Genomic DNA, 14,299 nt, shown 5'->3' with positions numbered 1-14,299 from the left:
AATGAATGAATGTTCCACTTGCATCTACTTAGGACATGAAAGTCATCCTGACTATAAGTCAGTAGCACTGGCCCAGAAGTTTTCATTTTTCATTGGACTCTCTCTCTTTTTTTAATCAAGAATATCCCCAAATATGTAATCATCAACACTAATGCTAGGTCTTGTCTGGTATTGAAAAGCTGTGAATTCAATGGTAGAATCGTAGCATTTTAGTCTCCAAAGGTGCTTTATTTTTTTTTTTAAAGATTTTATTTATTTATTTGAGAGAGAGAGAGAGTGACAGAGCACGAGAGGGGGAGGGTCAGAGGGAGAAGCAGACTCCCTGCTGAGCAGGGAGCCCGATGAGGGACTCAATCCTGGGACTCCCGGATCATGACCTGAGCCGAAGGCAGTCGCTTAACCAACTGAGCCACCCAGTCGCCCTCCAAAGGTGGTTTAAAGAGCAACACTTTCATCTGCCCACTGTACTCATCATTTTATACAGGAGGAAGTGGAAATCCACGGAAGAAAAGGAACTTCCCTAAAATGGCGAAGCTAGAGTCTGAACCAGCATCAGAGCCCTTAACTACTAACCTTTACCCCTGCAGACCCAGGAAGAAAAATTAATATTGAGGAAATAAGTAAATGTGTTTAATACTTCCAGCTAAGCCAAAATTCCTAGGAACTCTTCTCCATAAACAGAAAATCTGAATTCTTCCAGGGGAAAAAAAAAAAAAAAGGCTCCTCTTTTGCTGAAACACATGCTTTGAAGTTATTTCACTTCAGAAAGCCTAACACCGATTCCTGGGTAGTTTTATGAAAATAGAGTTTCCTGAAAAACAAACTAACATGCCAAGGAAGAATATAGAATTTGAGAGAGGAAAAGAACTATTGGTGCCAAGAGTCTTGGCAAACTCGGCTGAGAAGTTTCCAGATAGCAGGAAACACGGCAGGGAGTAGAGAAAGAAAGGGAAATCATAGATGAAGTTGCTCTTCAGGCACAAATTTGGTTTCTGACAGCTTTTGTTGAAAAATCTGGGAGAAGCTGAACAGAAGCATTAGTCCAGAAGCAGCCCCAGGGCTCAAGTGCTCAAGGCTCATCCATCTCAGTGTAAATACTGCAACTTCCTCTCATCCTTCTGGGGAGAGAAGGGTGACCTAGGAGAGCAGAAGACTGAGAAGCAGCTTCTAATTGAGAATTGCTCAGCGGAATGCAGAAAATCACATAGTTAGCTTGGATCCCAACAACCGTTTCTTCAAAAATAAAGGAAGTAATAACCACTAGCATAATGATAATACACATCCCAAGCTTCAATTACTTTAGCCAGAGCTCTGCTGAAGACCACCTCTGGGAATTGGGGCGGAGGGGGAGGCTCCAGTCAACTGCAGTGGGTTTACCCATTCCCTTCTGTGGGCACAGCATGGCACTGAGTGCTTTGGGAATTACTAGGGAAAGAGAGGATGTGCTTTATCTCCTTGAGAGCTTCTGAATCTGGATGGGATAGGGTAAATACATGCATGCAAACATGTCACAAGTATATAAACAATTACACAACTGAGCAGAGCTGTGCTGGCTCAGTACTGACAGAAGTGGGAAGAATTCAAGTGGGGGCTTGAGACAGGGATAAGGCAAGAGCGATTTTGTGGAGAAGTCAGCTGAGTTTTACCACCAAGAGGGGACCTTGTCAGTTTAGCTTAAAAGTGCAGGAGGGGTTTATACCAGAGAGGCAGGAAAGTAGGAAAACCTTCATTTAAAATATGATAGAAGAAACAACAAAGGCTTCTGAAACCTCCGTTCCTAGAGAGAACTTACTCTTTATCCAAAATAAAATGTGGGGATTTTTGCAAAGGCAGAACTCTAAATTCAGCAAGTAATAATTCAATGAGGATGCTTATTACACCCCAATTTCTCAAAGTCTCAGTAACACAATTCTACATTTTCTTATTTTTTAAAGATTTTATTTTATTCTTGAGAAGCAGAGACAGAGACAGAGAGACACAGGCAGAGGGAGAAGCAGGGTCCCTGTGGCACAGGGGGCCTGACCCAATACTCCATCCCAGAACCCTGGGATCATGACCTCAGCCGAAGGCAGACACTCAACCGACTGAGCCACCCAGGTGCTCGTGCCCCTTTGAATCAGTATTTTTGTATCCTTTGGGTAATGAACTGTACATGAAATTAATTTCACAATTACTGAAACTAGGAGACTAAGGTTCTGAGCAAGGGCCTAAGATTTATGCTCCAGGTATAATAAAATTAGTGGACAAGACTTTTATTTTCAGACATAGTACTCATAATCTATATTTGAAGTTGTAATTATTATAGGTAAAGAAGGATGATAATTGTTTAAAGAATTTTTGAGTGACTAGTTCAGTATTAATATTTTACTGTGCACTGTGAGATATTTAATGATTAAAGCTATTTATCATCTAAGAATTTAAACCGCAAATAGTTTGGCATGGATACTGTCAATTTGCATTTAGTCCTTCTGTGACATAAGAATATATTTTAAGGAAATATAACAAAGTTATAATAGTCTTGCTTAAATCAGATGCAAGAGCTCACAGGACAAAAATGATTAATGAAAAGATATACCACTGTGCTAGCAGGAAAAAAAGGTAAATAATTAAAATAATAAGGACAAAACTCTCATCTAACAAATAGGTATTTCAAAAAATCTGATAGAATGGTACCGTGACAATGTGACAAACAGAAAACCGCCACAGGCTGACTATGGGGGGTGGTGAACTTAGACATTTCAGAGTGTAATTGAACATTATATAGGGTAATCAGTAATCCTACTGACTCTGAGACCCAGCAATTCCACTTCTGGTCAGGTCCCTCAGAGCAACTTCTCACATGTGCACGAGCAAACACGACACTGGCGATCATGGCGACAGTCATTCATTTATTCATTTCACACATAGTCATTGACTGCACAGTCCTGTTTGCTTGGGATCATCTCTGAGACAGACACAGACAATTCTCCTCACCTTCATTAGTATGTTCCGGGGCACTCTTTTTGATATTAAAAAGTTTAAAATGATCTACATAACCACCAATAAGGCACAGACAAGTAAAAGAGTGTATAGTCATGGACTGGAGAAAAAAAAATTCTGTTGAGTGAAAGAAGCATGTTGAAGATACTTTGATGATATGTAATTTGTGTAAAATTTAAAACCATATAAGATATTATATAATATTGTATGTGTGTGTGTAAAAGCAACATAAAACTGAGTAGGTAGTATACATATTAATTGCATGATAGTGGTTGACTGTGTAAGGGTAACTGGATCAGGATGCAGAATAAAAAGAATTTCAACATTATGTATAACTTTTAAATATAGAATAAGTATGGCAAAATAAAAATTTGATTTTAAATGGTCTACATGTGTGTTTATTATACTAATCTTTGAATTTTTTGTATTTTTAATATTTTTAAAATCTACCTATTATATCCATAAAATTATTTTTGCATAATCATATGTAACCACAATTTTATAAGTGTCTCTAGGAGAAACTTGTAAAAACATTGGTTCTACAAATAATCTAACCTAATTAGTTTATTACAGGGAAAATGAAAACTTACAGCATAAACAGAGCATAGTGAGCCAAATAAAATGAATTTATAATAGCTAAGTAATTATTACACAACCAAATCAACTGAAAGAAATTAAAAATAGGTAGTAGTTGTTTTGTTTTTGCTTTATTTTTTGTTTTATTTCTCTCTCTTTTTTTTTAAGAAGCTACAGGATGAGAAAGGAGTTGCTAAAAAGGGCACAGGGAAAAAGACACAGTAGGTGTCTGCCAGACATCCCTGCCTCACTTAGCCCTTCAAGCCATGAAAATTGAAGAATTTGTTTTAGTGTTCAACCTTACTCCTGCCTATAAGTTTACTGAATTAACCTAGTGGGCCACAGCTAGATAATTTGTTTACCAGGGCTAAAAAGCTATTTCCCCAGATTTTAACAAACTCCTGTGGAAGACCTCCACGGATCATACTTAGTAGGCTATGTGACCTTAGGAAAGGTAATTAACCTTTCTGTGCCTCAAATTCCTCATCTGTAAAACGTAGCCATTAATAGGAGCTATCTAAAAGGGCTACACGTTACTTGCTGTTTCAAGCATTTATATTGTACATCCCAGGTACCATATACTGACACGTAATTAGTGCTGTTTGTTAAATAACTAAGCAAGCTGATCCAGAAACCATTTCATGTCATTTAGATTGAGGTACATTCTATTTGCCCCCACATATCTTTTAATAACTTCCATCTAATATGCTTTTATAAAAATCTTAAATTTCATTGCAACACATTCTGTGTCATGTGAAGCACATCAGAATCTACTCACATCCAAATTTTTATGTATCTTAGAAAATAGATCTGAGGAGGAATTATTTAAAATACAAACATCTCAGTGTCTCCAACATGTCATTAGAATATAGGAAAATGTATTTGATTTGGTGATTCCAATTCATGACCCCTCATGCAAAACACAAAACTCTAATGATAAATACAAGGCCATTTATTTAAACATAATAGAACTCCAAACTGCGTGCCTACTAAACACATGTCAGAAACTACATGAAATCATCACCAGCTTGGCACTCTCACTCTGGGATCATTTTTCATCATTCTTCTGAAAGACTGTCATGGAGTTAAGTATACTACCATTAGGCATTGATAAAGATTTAGCATAAGAAGAGGGTGTGGGGAGAGCACTCTCTTCTTAGGGATAAAACCTTTTCATCTTTGTTCTTCTTAAGCTAATTGCCATGCACAAATGATGTGTGTGCTATCTCTGGAGAACTAGAGGAAAATGCTCCCCACCTTCATTCTTTCCCAGCTGAATCATGATAAATGATCCCAGCAGATTTTGTCATTTTGTGCCCTCCCCGCATCAAGCCTTCATTCACTTCGTGCCCTGTAGTGCACCTCCACCAGCATGACCTTCACTTGGAAGGAGTGTGCACTGTCCAGTAGACGATACGAACAAACTCTCACTCACAGAGCGGTGCGCTCAGCACTGCACATGTTCTTCCTGCCTCAGGGACCTGTAAATCCAGTGAAGAGCTGAGTCGCTAAAGGAACTCATGTAAATGACCATCTCATATTATGACTCACTGTTACCCCATCATTATTTTTTATAAATGCCATTTGTTTGTAAAGAATATAAAAATTGAATTCCACATGCAAGACAGCTATGATTTCTAGAATGACTCATAACATTTCTGAAGATATGAAAATAAATGTAACCCTCTCAAAAAAAAATAATGCTTGAGGGGCACCTGGGTGGCACAGTTGGTTATGCATCTGACTCTTGGTTTTGGCTCAGGTCATGATCTCAGGGTTGTGAGACTGAGCCCCGTGTCAGGCTCTGCCCTCAGTTCAGAGTCTGCTTAAGTTTCTCTCTGCCTCTTCCTCTGCCTGCACCCCCTCGACTTCCCCCCACTGCCACACATGTGCACATGCATGCTCACGCTCTCTCTCTCTCTCTCTAGTAAATAAATATATCTTTACAAGAGAAAAATGAACTGTTTAAACCAAAAATCTGCATGTACAATAGGAAACTATGAATATCATTAGGATGGATATTCAATATCCAAGATTGTATTAAATTGAGGATAGCACTTCCGCTGTGTGTTGGCTTCAGCATGGTATTTAAGGCATCTGATAGTTGTGATGACTAGAAGCATTCTCCTTCATTTCCATTCCAGGTAGTACAATCTCTTGACAAAAGTCAAAACAAGAACAACAGTAGCGATAACACCCAATAACATTGTACTTACTCGAAAATAGCACATTGTTCTAACCACTTTATATATATAGACTCATTCGATCCTCCAACAACACTGCTTTTACTCTCTCCACTCTGCAGTTGAAGAAATTGAGGAAAATTTTCAGTTACAGTTTCTAAATCAGCAGGTTATAACTTTAGTGTGCATAAAAATCTTCTGAGGACTCTGAAAAAAATTCCAATTTTCTGACTATCCTAGTCCAGTTTGCTACAGTTGGTTAAGGGCAGACAGCCAAAATTTTAGTGTTAGAAACTCAATTCTCATGTGGTCTGAGGACCAAGCTTGGAAACACTATAAATCACGCTATTCCCAAGGATATTCCCATTTACCTTCAATGTCTCTCTGGTGATGTTTGGGTCTTTGTTTTTATGTTTCTGGACATTCCATTGCCATTCATTTCAGAGTAAGAATATTTATTTGATCTCAATGAATTTCATTATTCTATCTGCATCTAAATTTAATGAAAACAAACTAATTGGTATGTTTACACTTTAATTATGTCAGCTTGAATCAAAGCTATAGCACTGTCCTTGAGAAGCCACACTTCTCACAACAAATTTGCCACAGGCTGGTGAACAGCTTTCTGAATTTTTTAAAATACCCTGAAAGGGAAATTGTCCAGAATCTTTCCTTAAATAGATGTCTGCTTAAGTAAGGATTATGACTCTCAAAGGCATATACCTGTGAAATTCAGAAATCCCTGAAGAATGCTCAGCCACATCATCATACAAAAGCACATAAAATAACATTCATGAGCACAGTTTGCTTCTTTGGGGACCCTCAGAAGAAGAAGATTCTTTGATTCTTACAGAACTATAACCTTAAAGAAGCCCCCATACTGTAAGAAGAGAGGCTGTTAGAAAGATCTTGCCATTGTTCTTGACTAAACAAAACATTTCATTTTCTTATTTCCACAAAGATGAAGAATGATTTTATACAGTGAAAGGAGAACTAAACCATTGTTTACTTCATCCACGGCTACATTCTCCTTCCTTTGCAAGACAGATTGCAAAAGTCTTCAAATTCTAGTAATTTGAAAAGCTGTAAAAGACAATAAAATAGAGGCATATGTATGAGACTCTGGAGGTAATTTTTTTTTTTTTAAACGTTCTGAGATGTTTTTGAAAGGAGCCTACACTGAAGTACACACAAGGTACCAGCTCTCTGTTCTTAGAACTAAAGCAGTTCACTTGTGGAACTTAAAACTATCCCCGTTTCTGGTCTTACGTGGGGACGTGGGGGAAGGGGTTCACGCTGGAAGGGAGCATTACTGAATGGACAACCTTTTAAATTATGTCATGGACCAAAGCAAATCTCTCCCTCAAAACAATGAGATCTTTCTATACGTGTCGTCCTTGGTGTACTAGTAAATATTTATGCTTATTAGTTGGCTCTCTGGGGGCAATAAGGCCTGATTTGTAGGGTTTGGCAATTTCCATGGTCTAAATATCATGACCTTGTCTGATTTCAAGCTCCCAATGTAACACCACTAAATGTGGAGTTGGGAAGACATGTGCAGTATCACTTCCTTACATGATATTTCTACCATACAGATATATTAACTTAACCCCAAGAGCATAGTAAAATGGAGTAAAATAATTCGAGAGTAATGAGTTTTGAGTATAGATTACCCTTGCTTTACATATAATTTATTTAATTGCAGGTTTATATAATTCACTAATGTCTATGCTTAACAGTAGGCTCTCAAAATCTCTGAAAATGTAACAATTGGCTCTCGTGAGCTGATGCTACCTGACTTCAGCCTATTATTTCAAAACTTAAGCACACTTTCCACATACCGATTCATTATCACACGCAGCCATTTATGAGCAAAATTTCTCATTTATATAAAATTTATTTAAGTATTTAAATAAAATTTATTCAAGTAGAAAACATTACCCCATGAACACAAACTATGTAACTAATACACCTCAATATCTACAATTTCATGAATGATAGCACTACATGATTTCAGTGTTAAGAGATACTTGAGAGGTCATGTAATCCAATCGCCCCCAAACACTTGCCATGAAAACTACTGGGGGCACCATCCTTACTCATTCTCCTACTTCAGAATTACCACTTCATGCAAAGAGTCACATTCAGTTCAAAACTCCTCTGATGACTCCTCAAGGACATCCATAATTTTACCCTACTAACTCTATTTTTTTCCCATAGCTACTGCATCTAGCACAGTAAACCTCTTTTATCTTGTACATGCCATGCTTATTTATTCTCCCTCCTAAAAGTGTTTCCTCAGCTCTGTGACACTTCCATTCATCTACCTTTTTTCACATTTGTTTGGTTTTTTTGTTGTTTTTTTTAAAAGAATGGTGAACTATTTACATGCTCACTACAAATGCTCATTTCAACTATGAAATCAGAGTATCTGAGCCACAGAGTCTAGAAATCTGCTCAAAACAAGGAGCTCAGATGATTGTAAGATGTCTAATGTGTCAAGATCAACTGATTTATTGAGTATTAACTAAATGTGAAGGTGAGACTAAGAGGACGCTCAATGTGAAATTTAATAGTTTGGTGACATAAAACTGTGAACAATCATAACTCAGCATGATAAGTGTTACAGTGGAATAGTGTTCAGGGTCAGCATTAAAATAAGAGAATGATGAGACAAGCCACAGGCTGGATGGGAAAAACACTTGGAAAAGACACATTTGATAAGGGATTGTTGTTCAAAATACACAAAGAAGTCTTAAAACTCAACAATAAGAAAACAAACAGTTTTTAAAAATGGGCCAAAATCTGGAACATTGACAATATCAAACACTGGTGAGAATGTGGACCAACAGAAATGCTCATTCATTGGTGATGGGAATGTAACTGGTACGGCCACACTGAAGACAGTTTGGTGGTTTCTTTTTTTTTTTTTTTTTTTTTTTAAAGATTTTTTATTTATTTATTTGAGAGAGAGAGAATGAGAGAGAGCACATGAGAGGGGGAGGGTCAGAGGGAGAAGCAGACTCCCTGCCGAGCAGGGAGCCCGATGTGGGACTCGATCCAGGGACTCCAGGATCATGACCTGAGCCGAAGGCAGTCGCTTAACCAACTGAGCCACCCAGGCGCCCAGTTTGGTGGTTTCTTATAGAACTAAATATACCCTTACCTTATGATCCAACAGTCACACTCCTTAATATTTACCCGAAAGAGTTGAAAGCTATATCCACACAAAAACCTACACATAGATGTTTATAGAAGTTTTATTCATAATTGCCAAAACTTGGAAGTAACAAAGACATTCTTCAGTAGGTGAATGGATGAACTGTGGTACAACCAGATGATGGCATATTATTCAGTGCTAAAAAAGAACTCAGCTGTCCAGCCATGAAAAGACATGGAAGAACCTTAAATGCATATGACTGAGAGAAACCAATCTGAAAAGGGTGCATACTGTATGATTCCAAGTATACAGTATTCGGCAAAGGCCAAACTATGGATAGAGTAAAAATATTAGCAGTTGCCAGGGGTTTAGGGGAGAGAACAGATGAGCACAGAGGACTTTTAGGGCAGTGAAAACACTCAGTAAGATACTGTAAGTGGTGGATACAGGTCATACATGTACCTAAACCCACAGAACGCAACACCAAGAGTGAGCCCTAAGGGAAACTATGGACTTCGGGTAATAATGATATTGCAATACTGGTTCATCCACTGTCACGAATGAACCACACTAGTGGGGGATGTTGATAATGGGGGAGGCCATGCATGTGTGGAGGCATAGGGGGTATATGGGAAACCTCTGTATCTTCCTCTCAATTTTGCAGTGAACGTAAAACTTGCTCAAAAAGATCCCAGAAGTCTTAATAAGAGACAGAGAATGAGGAAAGCTGATCAGTAAAGGGTGGCTTCTTCACAAAAGGGCCAAGCCAGGTGCTGAGGAAAACTGTTCCATTTTGGGGCTTCTCAAAGTTCAAGGACAAGACTGGCTGAAATGAAGTACATAGAGTCAAAACAAGGGCCTTAAGAAGTTTGCAGTTCTCAGAGACAGAATCTCCATTGTTTGATAAAAATTACTTGGGTTCCACACAAATGCAGATTCCTAAGTACTGTAATCTTATATTAGAGATTCTGATGGAATAGGATGGGAAACTGCTGGAAAACCAGCAGTTTCAACCTTAGAGAACTTGCTGTAGGAGCAAGGGGCATAGAAAGGTCTTATATAGGGTGGTATCACTTTCAAATTTAAGTTTTAAACTAAAATTTCTAAATCTTCTTGGGTCAGTTCAAGTTCAGCACACAGTGAATCTTATCTGATTATTACAGCTCACAGCAGCCTCTTCTTTCTTCCATCCACCATTGAACTTAGAGTTTGAATTACACCATTACTTATTTTATTTTCTTCTATTGCCAGCTCCTAGGAGTCTAAGTGGCTCATCTTGCTGTATTCTTCATGATACCTAATGTTGGCAAAGGCACCCAGATACACAATAAATATCTGTAAATTAGTTGGTTCTCAGTATCTAATCCTGTTTCTAGAACACGTTAATCAGGAATAAAATAATAAAAGCAAGCAATTAATGAGTGTTTATTTAATGTGCTGGACATTTCTGGAAATACTTCATATGTATTAACTCATTTAATTCACTCAACAACCTTATGAGATAGATACTTTTTTTTTTTAACGATTTTTTTTTTTTTTTTAAAGATTTTATTTATTTATTTGAGAGAGAATGAGATAGAGAGAGCATGAGAGGGGGGAGGGTCAGAGGGAGAAGCAGACTCCCTGCTGAGCAGGGAGCCCGATGCGGGACTCGATCCCGGGACTCCAGGATCATGACCGGAGCCGAAGGCAGTCGCTTAACCAACTGAGCCACCCAGGCGCCCTTTAACGATTTTATTTATTTATTTGACACAGAGAGAGAGATAGTGAGAGAGGGAACACAAGGAGGGGGAGTGGGAGAGGGAGAAGCAGGCTTCCCGCGGAGCAGGGAGCCCGATGCGGGGCTCGATCCCAGGACCCTGGAATCATGACCTGAGCCAAAGGCAGCCGCTTAACAACTGAGCCACCCAGGCGCCCTGAGATAGATACTATTATCATCTCCATTTTACAGATGGGAAAATCGAGGCTTGGTAATTTTCCAGGGCAGACTGGCTTCAAATCTTGTGCCTTTTGTTACCAAGCCATACTGCTTCTCCCTACTATGCCCACTAGAAATGCTGTTTAAACACAGAATGTATACAAGAAAGCTATGATGAAATTATAGTCAGCACTTATTATTTAAATAATTAGTAAAACTCCTCCATAAAAGATACTACTATACACTCTAAGGTAGTCAGAAGTATCGTAAAAATTCCCAGGCTGAAATCTGCATCTGCCAGCTATGCCTCACTGACTCGTACACAGACTCTGGATTAACAACCTCCTGGGAGCTTTCACACTCCCAATGCCAAGTCACACATCAAGAGAGGTGCATCCAAGGGTGTAGCAGCAAAAGCAACAATAACACATCACAGCCTCAAAATCTGTGATGAGCCCAGCCCTTTGACAGTCTAGTGAGGGGGTGTGCATCTTGAATATTACTAAATGTGTCACGATCTTTGTTCCCCACTGACTCCCTTTTGGATAACAAAACAGCCAAAGACACTATTCAGGAAAATAAAATAGGTTCTAATACTCCCATACCCTATAATTAATCTTCACTCAATCACAAGCATTTCTGTTTAATCTATTGCTTGAAATAAAATGCTAATAAGGCAAGAGAACGTGACTCTAGGACAATGCTAGAAAAATAGCCTTCGTTTCTCTTCTTTTGAGAGAAATAAGATGCTTTTGATCATATCAATGAGTGAGTAATGCCTAAGTCTCTCATAATGAAAGATTTAGTTAAATTATATTCATCTTGGGAGATGAATAACCTGAATTTAAAAGAATAATTTAAGTGTAAAAAAGGCAAAGCACATTGCAACTAAAAGTCTAATCTTTTTGAGTGTGATTTTATATATTCTAGAGCCTTTAAAAATATGCATTATTACAAAAAAACCTCCTCTTGTCTTCAGTTTTTTTCTAGATCTTACTGTTTCTTTAATTCTATCCCTATACATGTTTCCATGATAGTTCTATTTATTCTGGACTTCTTGCTTCTCTAAAGATTTTTTGGGTGCTGGATACTATCTGGCAGAAACCTAAGGAGAACAGAATAATCTGCTTCAGGATATATTAAGCAAGCCTCATTGAGGCTCACTGAGTTCATACACACCTAGTACTCAAAGCTTTTGCTCCTGAAAGCACACAGTAGCAACTCAATATGTGTGTCAGGAATGAATGTGCTTACCCTTCTACTGCTACTTTATGCCTCTGAAAAATTCAGGAAATGAAAGTGAATACTGTTTTTATTTTTCACAATTGCTCCACTGTTATGTAGTCATAGTTTGGACTCTGTTAAAAACTAACAATCTTTATAATATGCTTTCAAAGTTGATCAAGATATGACCTAACACTGTGTCAGATACGAAGGGCATTGAGGTCACATAAAGCCAAAGCAATTTTCCATCCTGCAGATCAAGGTCTAGATGAGTAGGAGAACAGGAAAAGAGGAGCTGCATATCCCTTTAATGCCCTTGGATGTTAGAAAGGGAACCTTAAAAACATAAGCATACAAGGAGTTTCCTAGGGCAGTTAAATTTCAAAATTTAAGCTGTGAGGTAATAATGAAACATGGGCTTAAATCTCCTGGGTCCTCTGGTTTTCTCATGACCGGCTGTGTCAATGAGGACAAATTACTTAAATAGTTAAACATGCTCTCTTACCCTCACAAGAAAAAAAAGCAAATCCCTCATGGGATGTTGTGAAGACTGAATGAGATATTGCAAACAAAGTGTTTCACACATAGCCCAGCACAGAATAGATGCTCAATAAATATGGACCATTGTTGTATTCTCAGGGGATTTCTTTTTCATTACTTTGGGTAAATATAAATATGGGAATCCCTTTAAAAGGAAACTACAAGTTGTGACATATGAGACTTATCATTCACATATTAATAGGCATGGGAAAAATGGATGTAAATGCACTATCCTTGGCAGGAATGGCACGAGTCTATTTGGGCAATATACTACATGTTTGAACCACAGAAAATGCCCCGTAACCCAAATGCCCATATGGGTTTTCATACAGGAAAATATCTGAACGCTTTGTTTAGAGATGCATTTTTGTGACCCACCTAAATAACTGTTCAAAATAATACTGCATGCGTGTGACATGAAAACTGGGTGTGGAAAAGTGCTTTCTGGAAAAGCAGCCACTGATTAACTTTTCTCCTTGCAGCTGGTTACAGTAAATACTTTTATACAGAGAAGGGAGAGAGAAGCTAAAATCCAGGTCACAGAGCATTCTGTCAGGGTTTTTTTTCTGCCCCTTCCCTTCATGTAACAAAAAAACATGGGCTGTAAGAGGAGCCAACCTGGATAGGCTTTTCAAACTCCTTCCGTTCCTTGCTTGGAAAAAGGGAAATCAAGGTGTGGGGATAACAGGAAGCAACACTTGATTATCCTTGAGCCTTCCAAGACGTACCTGAGCCCTATTCCAGAGGAGGCTATTGGCTGAGGTTCATAGCTACTTAATCATTGGAAGCCTGGAAGTAATCTGGGTTGTTACAATCCTCCAAGTATGGAAGTTTCTATGTACAGAAGAGCCAAAACATCACTGGTTCCTTCAGGGACCATTTAGACACTTCAATCCAATTTAAAGAATGTAAAACTTCATGATCACTTCATCAAGATTTCAAATTATTCTGATGGAGCAAGGATGTTGTAAACAAGACTGGGTCAGGATGGGTATTGGTTAAACAGTACATGTTTTTGTTCATTTGCATTTAGTTATTCATAATTAAAAGTACATATTGTGAAGTCATGGTGCCAGTAAGTGCTCTCACTGACTTGGGGGCAGATGTCCCTCTGTTCTCTAACCCTGTTTCCCTTGCAGTGAATTTGAGAGCACCCTCAAGTGGTGACACAGTGAAGTGCCAGGAATATGATAGCACTTTTCTACTTGGGGAGAATTTTGTCTGAATGCCAAGGTCAGCTAGAAATAACTGCACAAACTCAGCCATATTCCTGGACCTTTAGGTGACTTACGGTTTTGTTTTTATTTTTGCTGAAGTGTGATAAAAATTAAAATATATGATGAAATTATAATAAAATACCTCTTAGGAAGTAGAGTTTAAAAATCTGAGTCAAACAGACTTTCATCAAACCCTGGCTCGGCTTCTGACTAATTTTGTCACACGGAGCAAGTTACGTAATATTTTTGAGCCTTGTTTCCTCACCCATATAATGAAATATATTAATGGCACTTTGGTAATACTACCTCCGAATACCTCTCTGAGATTCTTTCCCTGCTGTCCCTCATTTCTCATCATGACCTTTGAATACATTAATCCTGGGGTTTCCTTTCCTTTGGTTTCATGGGGGAATAAATACCCACATATAAATCACCTCTTCAGGCAGAGCTGCTCAGCCAGCCCCTATGCTCCAATGTCACATCTGATGCAGCCTTTGGTTTT

At 38.3% G+C, this 14,299-nt stretch overlaps 1 protein-coding gene across 5 annotated transcripts in view; it reads right to left on the bottom strand.

The window, feature by feature from the left end:
- The window catches only part of PDE4D (phosphodiesterase 4D), a 1,449,177-nt gene that overhangs the window by 684,841 nt on the left and 750,037 nt on the right, over nt 1-14,299 (bottom strand). The gene's annotated exons all lie outside the window — the stretch shown is intronic.

The sequence above is a fragment of the Phoca vitulina genome, unplaced genomic scaffold (genome assembly GCF_004348235.1).
Source record: "Phoca vitulina isolate PV1807 unplaced genomic scaffold, GSC_HSeal_1.0 scaffold6, whole genome shotgun sequence".
Classification (NCBI taxonomy): Eukaryota; Metazoa; Chordata; class Mammalia; order Carnivora; family Phocidae; genus Phoca; species Phoca vitulina.
The sequence above is the reverse complement of the archived record's forward strand: the minus strand, read 5'-3'. Positions and strand labels throughout refer to the sequence as shown.